The following is a 13,553-nucleotide window of genomic DNA, read 5'->3' on the forward strand; positions in this document are numbered from 1 at the left end:
CGGACCATGACACCCTCTTTTTTTAATATAACTAATGAACTAGGCTTCTGATTAATGTGAAACTGAAACCACCAGAGTTTGAGACACCGACCTAATTAAGAAAAATGGATTCAAGCATCTACTCCGCATTATTGTCTTGCTTTATATAGAGAAATGTCATCTAAATTCTGTGGTTATGGCGAGAACGGAAATTAAGACCTGGCAACTAGGAGCAGAATGACGTATGTTAACTATGACGTGAGGCCCGTGACGTTTACACCTGCCACGCCCCCTCATTATATCAGTACAAGAAATTATATATAATTATATCTTTGATAGAGATAAGGTGTTTTTATTTTTCAATACAGGAATGCAGTCATTATTGTGTTGAAGTTATGGAATGATTGTTGAGGATGCGCACATAACATGGTCATTATAAATATTTAATATGGCTGAGGATTGGATGGAGGTGGAAGAATAGTAATACTTTATTAACAATAAATGTATTGTACATAATTAGTAATATAACAGCTAACATTATAATGAATAAAGTTATAAGACTGAAATAGAATAAATATATATATATATATATATATATATATATATATATATATATATATATATATATATAAAGTAAATATATATATATATATATATATATATATATATATATATATATATATTATATATATAAATATATATATATATATATATATATATATATATATATATATATATATATATATATTATTCACATTCACTTTTTATTACCCATCAAAACTGTCTGAAATAAAGTCTTCCTCTTCGTCGTCACTGGCGAGACTTATGATGATGGGATCCACACTGTCATGGATATTATCAAATGACCAGTACTCTCTCTCAAAGTATTCAGAGCGCTGAACAGCATTTGCCCACACGTCCTCTGTCACACACAACTTTGCTTCATTCAATCTTGCATTGAGGTCCGTTCGTGTAAAATGGTGAAGGGATGATCGAACGTACTTCTTCATGACACCCCATACTTGCTCAATAGCATTTAGCTCCGGGTGTGCTGGTGGTAGCCGCACTATTTCATGACCCCACAGGCGAATGGTATTGTCCACTGTGAATCTGGGGGGTGGTCGATTTTCCTTGCATATTTTGAGTAGTTCAGGTCGCAAAGCGTATGGTGGGTATGTGATATTGCGCTGCTGCAACCATTTTATTAGATCGTCTTTTTTGATGCCAGTAGTTGGACAGTGGCTCTCCTCTGTAAGGCGACTGTGGTAAGGAGCGTTGTCGATGACCAGAACTGATGGGTCCTCTAATGATGGTAGTAATTTGGTTGTCAGCCATCGCTGGAAGAGTTCAGCATTCATTTCACCATGATAGTCTCCACTACTATTCTTAGCTGTATAGCAAAGAAATGAATCCTCAATAAAGCCCTTGTTGGTACCAGCTGCTACCACAACAACTCGTTCACCATCTCCTGGCGGAACCTGTCGGCTATGTGTGTTAGTTGTGGATGGTTGAGTTGTATCTACCCATTCTTTATTGTGGCTCATCCTTGTCGTAAACCATGTTTCGTCTAAATAGACCACCTGTCTTCCTTCTTCACGATACTGTTTGAGAGCTCTGAGAGCCCGGATCCTTTTACATACTATGTCTAAGGACTCTTTTCTAGCATACATTTTTCGTTGTGTCGTTTTATATCGAAATCCAATCTTGTGAAGTACTCTCCAAAGCGAAGTTTCCGATGTGCCTTCAGGTAAAATACCTTCCTTCTTGAGTTCTCTTGTTAGAGTAGTAATTGTAAAGGTATCCTTTGACAAGAACCTGTTGTGAACATATCGGCGAATTGCACCGATGGTAAAAGAGTCGAACATATCTTCAGCTGGCTGTATGAAATTAGACTGTACTGGATCTGATGAGGGCAGTGCTAATGGTGATGGCGATGGAGCTCTTGATAGTACTGGCAATGAGGGTGATGATGGTGGAGATAGTTGTTCTGCAATTGGCCGTGAATGTGTGGTGTGCTTGACCAATTGACGAACGGCATTCCTTGTCATGTCCATGACATGAGCAACTCGGTCATACGGTCTGTTTGGGTAAAAAGTATTTGTTTTCGTGTAATTATCTATTGAGCAACCGCTCATATATATATATATATATATATATATATATATATATATATATATATATATATATATATATATATATATATATATATACAGTGTATGTGTGAGAGAGAGAGAGAGAGAGAGAGAGAGAGAGAGAGAGAGAGAGAGAGAGAGAGAGAGAGAGAGAGAGAGAGAGAGAGAGAGAGAATCTGATAATGCATCATATTCAACTATATATGTCCGTGATGGTACGGCATTAAACATGACAACATGATACCGACCTATTCAATCCAATTTTCAGTTTATTGTTGTGTTGTTCCCTCTTGAAGTATGTTAAGAGTCGCAACACAAAAGCATTACGACAACCTTGTGGACAACGGTGAAGCATTCTAGACATGATATAAAATGTCAATAGTAGTCAGTGAGCAAAATGTCAGCAGGAGCCTTGTCAATGACCGTATGTAACAGGCGTGTACCTTCCCTAGCGCGATCACCTCTCCGACTGCCTTCCGAGATTTTAATTTTTTTGTCTTTTTTTTCGCAAAATTAACTATTAATTAAATAATAAACACAAGTGAGTCTAAAAATTAGTTTATTTAAATATAATAACTAATCAGTATCTTTAGATTCCATCAAACAGCAGTATAATTCACTACAACTTATATATCTTTTAATAACCATACAGAAAGGGGGGCGTGGCAGGTGTAAACGTCAGGGGCTCACGTCATGGTTGGCAATACGTCATTCTACGCCTAGTTGCCAGGTCTTAATTTCCGTTCTCGCCATAACCACAGAATTTAGATGACATTTCTCTATATAAAGTAAGACAATACTGCGGAGTAGATGCTTGAATCTATTTTTCTTAGTTAGGTCGGTGTCTCAAACTCTGGTGGTTTCAGTTTCACATTAATCAGAAGCCTAGTTCATTAGTTATATTAAAAAAAGAGGGTGTCATGGTCCGTGAAATACACAGTAGTGGGCAATGAACTCAATAGTCCGAATACCCGACAGGAAGAAAGTCTCCATTGCTTTCCGGGAGTCTTCTTTGGAAAAACCCTTTGTTTGCACTAGGTTTCTCACTGATCCCAACCATAGATCCAGCCAAAAAGTAGCCTGTATGGCATACTTCGCCACTTTCACTTTGTTCAGAATTTCCGAAGCTGAGGAGTAAACTTGAAGCCCGAAGAGTCTCTCAAGAGAGATCCCCTTCGTAAGTTCCTCTAAGGAATGGTGAAGAGGAGGAGCCGGGAGACACACGTCAAGGACCTCTTAAAAACTTCTCTGCTGGACACTCAGATGTCGCAGTAGTTTTAAGGATGAGCCTGATCGAAGAGACCTAGAGGACTCGGAGAGCAGGGCAGACACCTTCCGCCGGGCATTCTTCAGTCCCTGAGACCAGGGCAATGCTTCGCTGTTCTTGGGGGCTTCCGAGTGCCAAAGACGTGGTCTAAGACCATGACCTTGCCCTCCTGAGGAGCCCTCAATGGGTCTGCCAACCCATTGAGTGAACTCATGCAAGCTATAACCTGCCGGATGCCATGTTCTGACTCTTTCTGTTCAGCTTCTGAAAAAGGACTGGCAGCCGAATCGTTGTCTTCCACGCACGAGACATCACCTCGGGGTGGGTCGTGGTCGTTATCGAAGTGGACAAATGTAGACTGCTTGACCCACTCCGCAGGTCTTGTAATCCCCAATGAGGACTTTGGCAGAGTTTTTGAATCTTTAGACTCTTTCCCCGGAGGGAAGAAAGTCTCTAGCACAGGAGGTTTGGATGGAACGACCTTCTGTTGGTCACCCGTAGGGGGAAGGATGGACTCTTCCATGGGTTTCGAGACTACTCTGTGGTCTCGTGGGACTTCCTCAATGAGCAAAGGACAGAAAGAGTCACATAAGGACTCTTCCCTGAGAGAGAGAACTCTGACTGAATCGATGAGTGAGGAGCAGGAGGGTGAGGAGAAGTGGGCATGGCAACACTTGACCTCCCCTTGGACGATCTGACGGGGGTCAGCTTGACCCTACATGAAGCTACTTCATCAGGGACTCCTCTTTTCCGCTTCAGGGGAGAAGAAGAAACCAAAGTTTCTTGACGGGGAGGGACAGTGGATCTTCGCCGTGGGTCTGAAAATGTAGAGAAAGATTCTTCCAGGGGAATCCTGGGAGTTCCCGAAGGATAAGCAGGTGGGATACCTGCCGTAAAGGCTTGGGTTACTGCCCTAACCAAGGTTCCAAACTCAATATTTTGGAACATAGAGATAACATTAAACTATGAATAAAAAACTCAAAATCATAATGTATTGATATAAAGAGAACAACAAACTATGAATAAAACATGATCTTGCAATTCACGGCTGCGGACCGATTGTGGCACTGTCGGAAAGTTACCCTATATAGAACAACGAAGAGGGACCCCACAAGGAAGCCTTATCTGACATCCAGGAGGAGTTAGAGGGAGGATGCGGAGCTGCAGTCTCCTTCCGAGCAACAGGAATCGACCGTGAAGGTGGTCTCTTCGGAATCTTGAATTCTTGCAGCTTGCTTTTTTCCGCTCTCCCAGGCGAGCGTGATGTTCCGCATTTGCGGAGAGGAGAACGAGGCAACGGTGAACGATGGGGAGGAGACTTTCGTCTCTCAGGTGGGAGTTCCAGAGCTCGAGGAGGAGAAGGTCTTGCAGGCCTCTCTTCCCACAATCGACGATGCTCAAATCAGCGCTGGAGATCTAACGAACGTTGGCACCTATCGGGAGGCTGGTTCTTGGAGCCGATGTGCTATAGTAGCCCAGTCATGAACATCCGTCTGTTGGCGATCATCTGAGCGATCAGTGCATCGGCGAGAGGTGAGGAGCACACGTCTGGCGACGTTTCCTTTCCTCTTTTGGAGAGCGACGAGTCGTTGGGGAACGACAGGAAAGAGACAGGTGTGCAGCCAAAGGCTGCTGACGAGCTGGAGAAGAACAGGCTGCTGACTTGCCAATCGACAAGCCCAGGGCAGGTACGCATGGCTGGCAGGGAAGGCACACACAAACTGAAAAGAAAAAACAAAAAAGTGATCCGTAATGGCTGTCCAAATGGGTGAGGAGGAGGAGCAGTAACAACCGTTCTCCATCCGAGCCAAAAGCAAAGCAAAGTACAGTCACAGGTGTGTAGTTGAGAGAGGAAGATACTAACACCCCCATCCCTCCGCTAGCTAGCAGTATGGTTGGTTAACCCTCGCTGAATTCTATTGGCTTTTCCTTTCAGCTTTACCGAAAGTAATACCCCTATAAATCACAATAAATAGCGTTGGTTTGTATTCCAGTTACGGAACCATTGTCATTTGGTCCAGTGCAGCATACAAACCTTCTTTTCTTTACGTAGGAGACTCACCTTAAGGTGGGTTGAGAACCTCAAACCAACTGGCTGGCTACTGTCCCAGGATGAACTCATGTGCTTCATACGAGCTCCTCAAGAGGCAGCCTGACACCTCGTTTTCCTCGTATGATGACAGCCTGGGCAATCAGTGCTGGAAGGAGTAAAAGATGTCAATGGGAGGTGAATAGATAAGTACGCAGTAGGGGTGAGCCCGTTCATAATCTATACATTGCCCGACTCCACCTTGTTTGAAGAATGGGGGCATAATAAATATGAAAAATGTTCAAGTAATTTGTATTTTTCCTAACGATAAAAACCTTGAGCTCTTTATTAGGGATATAATTTTGGGGAAGCTGGAGGACTAGCCAGAAGACTTTTAGCTAGGTGTAACTACCTCACCACTGGTTAGCGGGGGTGGAGGGGTAGCCTGCTACCCCGCTCACACGCACCTGTGTTGTCTCGTCACTTTTGATTGCAAGCAGGACTTACAAGGGTACAAGTAATGGTGGGCCAAAGAGATTAAGGTTTGTATCGTTAGGAAAAATGAAAATTTCTTTCAAATTTGTCATTTGTTCCGACACTAAATACAAACCCTTTTGCTCTTTATAAAGGAAGAATCATCCTTTAGGAGGGTGGAAGTCCAAACCAACTGGCTGGTGTTTGACCCAGGGTTTTTTCCTCGTACATGCACCGCATGTAACCGGGAGAAACCCTGATACCTCACTAAAATCTGTGCAAAACCTGTTTAACTGCCTGAGCAATCTGAGTGATTGTGTGAAACTAGCAGTGGGACTAGTCTAGGTAAGATTTCTCAGAAACATAGGACTCTTTGAATCAACCATAGATGTTACCCAATCCCACCTCGCCAGGGGGTATGGGGATGCAACAAGCATTATTTCTATGTTTGGTTATACAAGGGAATGGTTGGGGCAAACTTGCAGAGGTCCGTAGGTGTTGTTCCCCAAGAGAGGGGAAAATGAAAGAGACAAAGAGCCAGTTATTCTAAACAGTCATCCCATACTAATCCCAGGTAACCTCTGCCTTTAACCATCTGCTACTTGTTCCTCAAGGAGCCTGAGGTATTTGAACCACTTGTTGTGCAGCCACCACAGGGCCCACGGAGAACGTCTCCAGTTCATGTAGGTCACGTTTTACATGCATTGGGCGGTGAAGGTCTTAAGACACTTTCACATTCCCGCTTATAAAACCTGCATCCACAGAGTAGTTCTTCTTGAACGCTAGGGACGTGCTGATGCCCCTAAAGTCATGAGCTCTGGTTTGTCTCGTCTGTGGAGGAGGATCGAGATTCAGGGCCAGGTCAGTAACCCTGCGAATCCAAGCAGAGATGGTGTTTTTGGTGATCTTCCTCTTAACCATCTCCGTGCTGATGCTCGGGGGCGAGCTGCTGCTGTTCTCTTGAGAGAGTACCTCAAACTCCTCACTGGTCAAAGTAACAGTTAATCTTGATCATCAGTTACGTTATGAAGACTCCCAATCCAGAAGGGCCTAAATCTGGGAGTAGCGTAGCCGATAAACTCAGGGACGAAGCCAAACAATACCTCCCCCATCCCCTTGAATGGGAGACGGCGTATGAAAGACTGTGAAATTCACTAACTCTCTTGGCCGAGGCCAATATGAATAAGAAAACTCTCTTCAGAGTCAAGTGGGTATTTGATGCCTGGTGTAATGGTTTGTAGGGGGCACACTTCAGGGACCGAAGGACAAGAACCATGTTCCATGGAGGTGGTAAAACTTCCGACTGAGAGCAGATCAGCTCGAAACTCTGTATGAGAAGAGAAAATTCCAACAAAGAGGAAATGTTGACTACTTTCAGCCTTACTGAGAAGTAGCCTTTCACCGCCGAGACCGAGGGGAGTTTTTCTTCCCGAAGGTAAACGAGGAACTCCACTATTGCTGGAATAGTGGCATCAAGAGGAGAGACACCCTTTCCATGATACCAACCACAGAAGAAAGTTCACTTGGCCTGGTAGACTGAAGCGGAAGACCTTTGAAGGTATCTAGACATCCTTTTCACGACCTGTTGCAAAAAGCCTCTCTGAGGAAGGAGAGGCTGGATAATCTCCAGGCGTGAAGTCACAGGGATACTACGGCTTTGTGAATGATGTTCATATGTGGTCGTCTGAGTAAATTGTGTTGTCGAGGGAACTCTCTCGGAACCTTCGTCAGGATATGAAGAAGGTCCAGGAACCATTTGGCGTGATGATATAGCGGAGCTATGAGGGTCATTGACAGGTTCTTAGATGATCTGGTCTTGTTGAGAACCCTTCTCATCAGACAGAACAGGGGAAAGGTGTAAACGTCGATGTTGTCTCACCGTTGCTGGAATGTATTTTTCCAGAAAGCCTGAGGAACCAGAACTGGGGAGCAGTAGGGAGGGAGCCTATTGTTCAGGGATATCGCGAACAGATCCGCAGTTGGAGAACCTCACAAAGTCAGGACTGTTGGCTACTAGATGATTCAAAGACCACTCTGAGCCCATCATCCGAGTCACTCTGCTTAGATTGTCTGCAAGCACATTCCTCTAGCCTGGAATGAAGCAGGCTGATAGGAACAATGAGTTGTCTTCTGCCCATCTTAGCATCTCCACTGCTAGATGGCAAAGGTGCTGCCTAAAGGTACTGCCTTGCTTGTTCACCTAAGCCACGACCGTCATGTTGTCAGTCATCAACACCACAGAATGACCCGCCAGTAAATGATGGAACTTCTGTATGCCTAGAAAGGTTGCTCTCATATCTACGAGATTTATATGCTGGTACCTTTTCGACTCTAACCAGAGCCTGGAGGCCATGTGGTGTAGTATGTGGGACACCACCTCCTTTTGACGCATCTGAAAAGAGCATCAACTCTGGGGAAAGAACGAGAAGCTCGACCCCTTGGGGGAGATTCTCGTCTGCTACCCACCACCTCAAGTCCTTCAGCTGCTCGGGTACCACGGGGACCAGCATATCCAGGATGTCCTCGTCTTAAACCCACCTGGATTTTAGCTGCCACTGAAGAGATCGAATCCAGAGGCAGCTGTTCACAACTAGACCAGGGATGACAGGGGACCTAGGAGACGTAACCACCGGTAAAGCGTCTCGTTGGAGGAATGAGCTTACCACTTTCCTCAGCCCCTGGATTTTGTAGTCTGATGGGAAGACTTTCTGCAGGCTGGTGCCGATGATCATTTCCAGGTAAACCAATCTTTGAAAGGAAAGCAGGGATGACTTCTCAAGATTTACCATGATCTCCAGATCTTAGCAAAAGACAAGGAGTCTATCTCGGTGTTGAACAGTTGCTATGAAGTCTGCTAGTATCAGCCAGTCATCCAGGTATCTTAGGAGGCAGATGCCGATCCTGTGGGCCCAGGTTAACATAAAGACCTGAGGGGCTGTTGAAAGACAAAAGCACAGCACCTTGAACTGGTATTACCTGTTGTCGTGTAAGATCCTTAGATATTTCCATGAAGTTGGATGGACTGGGATCTGAAAGCATGCGCCCTTGGGATCCAGTGTGCACGAGAAGTCTTGAAGTCTTACCACTTGTCTGACTGTCTTTATGCTGACCGGAGTTAGTAGAACAAACGTGTTCAGAGCCGAGAGGTCAATGACAGGCCCCCACCCTCCAGATGCCTTTTTCACAAGAAAGAGTCGACTGAAGAATCCTATGGACACGTCGACGACCTCCTGGAGAGCGCCCTTCTCCGACATAGTCTGGATTTTGACAGCTCCTTTACAGATCCCTTCATATTGGAGCTCAATGGAACTGGATTCTGAGTCAATAGAGGGAGAGATTGAGTGAAAGGGATGCAATACCCTCAATGAATCACAGGGATTGTCCAAGGATCCACCCCGTGTAGCAGCTGTAGAGGTTCGTAGACTACGAACAGACATAACACGCAGACTGCCTAGTGTCCGAATGCCGACCACAATACACCTTTCCACTGAACAAAAACATGCCCAGAGAACTGGGCACCACCCCTTGATTTTATACTGGGCAAGGGGACCCAGCTACAACCTTAGAATTTCTCCTCTTTTCTAGAGTTTACCGTCCCTCTCTTGGATGTGCTAGGTAATGTATTTTAAATAAAGAAGAACCCAGTGTTTTTTTTTTTATTTTAGTAGGTGTTTCTTAATTTCAAGTAATAATGACATGACAAAATCGGAGATAATTCTTATTTTTCCTAACGATACACACCTTTAGCTATTTATAGGGAAGATAAGAGGGAAGTAGTGTTCGAGCTGGGTCCCTTGCCCAGTATAAAATAAAGGGGTGGTGCCCAGTGCCCAGTTCATCCTTGATTGTTTACCTTTTACCCAGATTTATGGTTATTCCACTGTTTTATCTTTTTGTGTAGTGAACGTTGGAGTGTGGTCGGCATTCGGACACTAGGCGGTCTGCGTGCTATATCTGGCCACAGTCTGCAAACCCCTGCAACAATGATATGCTGGAGAGTGTGGACACACTGGGGAGCACTGACGGGCTGGAGAGCGCTGGCACGCAGGAGAATGCTGCTGCGCTGGAGAGAGCTGGCGTGCTGAAGAACACTGGAGAACTGGAGAGCGTTGGCGTGTAGGAGAGTGCTGGCGAGCTGGAGAGCACTGATGTTCTGGTGAGTGCTGTCGTACTGGCAAGCGCTGGCATGCTGGCGAGCTGGCAAACGCTGATGCGCTGGAGAAAGTGGACCCACTGAGGAGTACTGACACGTTGGAAAGTGCTGACGCGCTGGAGAGTCCTGGCGTGCAAGACAGTTCTGGCGGGCTGGAAAGCGTTGACGTGCAGGACAGTGCTGGCGAGCTGGAGAGCGCTGGGAAGCAGGAGAGCACAGGCAAGCTGGAGATCGTTGACGCACAGGAGACAACTAGCAAACAACAGAGCGCTGACGTGCTGGTGAGTGCTATCGTGCTGGAGAGAGCTGACTCGCTGGCAGGCTGGAGAGCGCTGGTGCACGAGAGTACTGGTGCGCTGGAGAGCACCCGCGAGCAAAAGAGTGCTAGATCAAAGCTGGCAAGTGAGCAGGAGTGTGCTGCCGAGCTGGAGAAAGCAGGTGCTCAGGAGAGTGTTGGCGAGTTAGAGAGCACCAATGCACAGGAGAGCGCTGCAGAACCGGAGAGTGGTAGTGCACCTAAATAACTTTCATAATTAATCAATTAATGCTATTTCAACCGGGAATGTCGTTCTACTAACTAAATAACACATGCCTAACGAACGACAGCGCCCATGGCGCCTCTGGTAACAGGTCTAGCTCCTAATCACAATAAATTACTCTAATTTCAATGTGAAACAGGAGCTAAAATATACACATTGTAAAGAATCAATACTCAACTTCCCAGAGGCGAAAGAAGCTGGAGATTGCATAATAATCCTTGCAGAATCGATCGAAAAAGTTAGATCAACAGGAAACACCACCGTGCAAATTCGCTACAGAATTAGGAATGTCCGCCATCTCGATACTCGATAGTAGTAGTATGGGAAGTAGGGTAACCTTGATAACAGCTCCCCTTCCAAAATTGCTACTCTTCCCCCTCAAAGCGAAAACGCTATTCGGGGTGAAGATCGCATGTGTCGTATCAAGATATACATTCCCTGATATTATGCGATATCCTTGAGAGAAATTTCAAGGATATTCGCGTCAGGAGTTAGAATTCCGGAGACCTAAAGGTAAATTCTCTGGGAATATCACTGTAGTACATTTATCCCTTTGGAAGCTACTATTAGGAACCTTCTTTCAGGACGACATGGCTTGAGCCCAAAAATCCCCCATAAATAGCGTTGGTTTGTATTCCAGTTACGGAACCATTGTCATTTGTTCCAGCGCAGCATACAAACCTTCAGTTCTTCACATAGGAGACTCACCTTAAGGTGGGTTGAGAACCTCAAACCAACTGGCTGGCTACTGTCCCAGGATGACCTCATGTGCTTCATACAAGCTCCTTAAGAGACAGCCTGACACCACGTTTTCCTCGTAGGATGACAGCCTGGGCAATCAGTGCTGGAAAGAGTAAAAGATTTCAATGGGAGGTGAATAGATAAGTACACAGTAGGGGTGAGCACGTTCATAATCTATACATTGCCCGACTCCACCTTGTTTGAAGAATGGGGACATGATAAATATGAAAAAATTTCCAAGTAATTTGTATTTTTCCTAACAATATGACAAATTCGAAGATAATTTGTATTTTTCCTAACCATACAAACCTTAGCTATTTACATAGGGTATTACTTTCGGCGTAGCTGAAATGGCGAGCCATTAGATTTTTAACGAGGGTTAACTATCCCCTCGCTAGTTAGCAAGGGGGTAGGGGAGGGGTAGCTAGCTACCCCTCCCCCCTCACACACCGGCGAACTGATTCACTTCACTTAGAGGTAGGGCTTCACGGGGACAGGGCTGGCAGGCAAGTATGTGTAAATAGCTAAGGTTTGTATGGTTAGGAAAAATACAAATTATCTCCGAATTTGTCATTTGTTCCGTAACCGAAATACAAACCACGCTATTTACATAGGGTGACTTAATCCTTAGGTAGGGTGGTAAGTCCCAGCCTTACTGGCTTTGGCTTTGCGCGGGGACTCAGAATCCGAGTGTGTAGCACTCGAGATAAGGAGTCCTTGCACCTCGCAAGTTCCTTGCTCCACAAGGAACGTGCGGCCTACATAAGCTTGTGTGTGAAGGAATGAAGTGTGACTCATCCTAGGAAGTCGACCTGAAGTCCTTTAGATGGAATTCTAGGCTAGGACGTTCCCAATACCACCTCGTCAGGGTATGGGGGACGCGACAGTATTATTTAATACTAGGAACACAAGGAAGCATGGTTTACCTGCAGTGGTTTGAGGTCAGCTATGCAGAGAACCCAGGATGCTGCTTTCCCCAAGAGAGGGGAGGATGAAGAAAGAGGTAAGGGCCAGGCATACTTTTTCATTCATGTAGACTAAAACCGGGTAACAATGCCCTCAACCTTCTGCTACTTATCCATTAAGGAGCCTGAGGTTAGACCAGCTGTTGTGTAGCCACCACAGGGCCGATAGAGAACGTATCAAGCCTCCTGTGGGTCACGTCCTGCAGGTAGTGGGCTGTGAAGGTCGGTTGACGCTTCCAGACCCCAGCCTGTAGAACCTGCGTCACTGAGAAGTTTCTCTTGGATGTCAGGGACGTAGCGATGCTTCTGACATCGTATGCTCTCGGGCAACATGACAGAGGAGAGTCTGGATTCAGGGAATGGTGGATGACCCTGCGAATCCAAGCTGAGATGGTGTTCTTCGTGACCCTCCTCTTCGTCCTTCCTGTGCTCACAAACAGGGCTTGCACTCGAGGACGAACTGCAGCTGTTCTCTTAAGATAGAACCTCAGACTCCTTACTGGGCACAGTAGGGGATGGTCTGGGTCATCTGTTACAGAACGGAGACTCGAAATCCTGAAGGAGTCGAACCGTGGGTCTGGAACTCCAGGATTCTGAGTCTCGGCAACAAACTCAGGGACGAACCCGGACGTTACCTCCCCCCATCCCCATGAATGGGCGACGTCGCACGAGAGACCGTGAAGTTCACTGACTCGCTTGGCTGAGGCCAGAGCGAGCAGGAACATCGTCTTCCAAGTCAGGTGACGATCAGAAGCCTGGCGTAATGGTTCGAACGGAGGTCTCCTAAGAGACCTGAGGACGTGAACCACGTTCCATGGAGGAGGACTCACTTCCGACTGAGGGCAGGTAAGCTCGTAGCTTCGTATGAGTAGAGAAAGTTCCAGCGAGGAGGAAATGTCCGTTCTTTCAGCCTGAAGGCCAGGCTTAAGGCTGAGCGATAGCCTTTCACCGCCGAGACCGAAAGGCGCATTTCTTCCCGCAAATACACAAGAAACTCCGCTATTACTGGAATAGTGACATCGAGAGGAGAGATGCCCCTTCCACGACACCAACCACAGAAGACTCTCCACTTGACCTGGTAGACCACTGTAGATGACTTTTGCAGGTGTCGAGACATCCTTTCCGCAACTTGTTGTGAAAATCCTCTCTCTGTGAGGAGATGCTGGATAGTCTCCAGGCGTGAAGCCGAAGCGATGCTACGGCTTTGTGGAAGATGTTGCATGTTGCAGTGTGGTTGCGTCGTGGAGGAAGTTCACTCGGGAGTTCCGTCAGGA

The 13,553-nt window shown here is 45.9% G+C and overlaps 1 long non-coding RNA gene across 1 annotated transcript in view; it reads right to left on the reverse strand.

Moving 5' to 3' along the window:
- The window catches only part of LOC137637342 (uncharacterized), a 35,768-nt gene that overhangs the window by 15,556 nt on the left and 6,659 nt on the right, over positions 1 to 13,553 (reverse strand). The window contains exons 2-3 of the long non-coding RNA XR_011043574.1: positions 11,282 to 11,417; positions 5,441 to 5,576 (exon numbers count right to left, since the gene is read on the reverse strand). This is a non-coding gene — a long non-coding RNA (uncharacterized lncRNA). The remainder of the gene's footprint in view (positions 1 to 5,440; positions 5,577 to 11,281; positions 11,418 to 13,553) is intronic.

The sequence above is a fragment of the Palaemon carinicauda genome, unplaced genomic scaffold (genome assembly GCF_036898095.1).
Source record: "Palaemon carinicauda isolate YSFRI2023 unplaced genomic scaffold, ASM3689809v2 scaffold67, whole genome shotgun sequence".
NCBI lineage: Eukaryota > Metazoa > Arthropoda > Malacostraca > Decapoda > Palaemonidae > Palaemon > Palaemon carinicauda.